The 1,050-nt window shown below is 39.4% G+C and overlaps 1 protein-coding gene across 1 annotated transcript in view; it reads right to left on the bottom strand.

Moving 5' to 3' along the window:
• The window catches only part of Metap1 (methionyl aminopeptidase 1), a 70,506-nt gene that overhangs the window by 68,287 nt on the left and 1,169 nt on the right, over positions 1-1,050 (bottom strand). The gene's annotated exons all lie outside the window — the stretch shown is intronic.

The following is a 1,050-nucleotide window of genomic DNA, read 5'->3' as shown; positions in this document are numbered from 1 at the left end:
TTGCACTAGGTTTAGCATGTTAAGTAGCCTCAATGCTATTTTTAGATCGAGCAACTCTTCTACTTGTGCGACTTTTCCAAATGGTACCAACAAGGTCAAGGATCTATCCTATGTAAAAATGAGACCTATATACTGTAACAGCTAAGATCTTCTACAATGGCTTATCTACAAGTGTTGTGACATTAAGGATTTTATTCATAAATTTATTTTCACATATAACTATTTTCTATTTGAAAATGTTATTTGTGTTTGTTTTAACATTTTTCATTTTTACTTATATTTGTAGGCACTGAAATGTTAAATTGTACTGGAATCCTTTAAAAATCAAAACTCCTTAAATCGTACCGGCATTTCAAGTTCATGGAGTAATGTGGGTCTCAGAACCACCCTGTGAAATATACAAGGAAAATTATCATCCCTCCCACTTGTACAGGGTAACAGCGGAACTCAAAAAGATTAAGTATATAAACTCGACTACGTCAAGACTTCACAAGAACTGGCAAGGGTGACACAACCACCAAAATTTCAGACTCTTAACGCATGTTCTCCCTTAAGGGTATTACCAATTGAACAATGATTTGCCTCTCTACAACGCATATGGACTGGGAACTAAGAGCCAAACTGCTGCAGCGCTGCCACTACTCTTAGTCTCCAAACGCAGCAATAACACTAATATTCTGTAAACACAAACACAGCCTTTACTCAAGACCCCATTCCATGCTGGGTTTGCTCCACTGCACAACATTTATTATGCACTATGGCCTTACACATAACCTTCAGTGGAAACGTCCTCACTCCGTGGGAAATTCAGTAACAGTACAATGACTTCGTTCCATTAATTTACGTTTTAAATTATTTCTGCATGCCAAGGAAAAAGAATGAATTACAAAAAAAAAAAATGAATTATATATACTGCACTCTACCTCCCACCCCGAAGTTGTAAAGTGTCAACGCGCGGCAGCAAAACACAAAGAAGTGGAGCTGCACTAGCACTCGACTCCTGCCGCCCAGTAGCGACCAGCCCAAGCACGGGGGTCGCTTCCGCCCCCC

This window comes from Fukomys damarensis, unplaced genomic scaffold (assembly GCF_012274545.1).
Source record: "Fukomys damarensis isolate Sample0158 unplaced genomic scaffold, DMR_v1.0_HiC HiC_scaffold_32, whole genome shotgun sequence".
Classification (NCBI taxonomy): Eukaryota; Metazoa; Chordata; class Mammalia; order Rodentia; family Bathyergidae; genus Fukomys; species Fukomys damarensis.
Note: the sequence above shows the minus strand (reverse complement) of the source record. Positions and strands in the feature narration are given on the sequence as shown.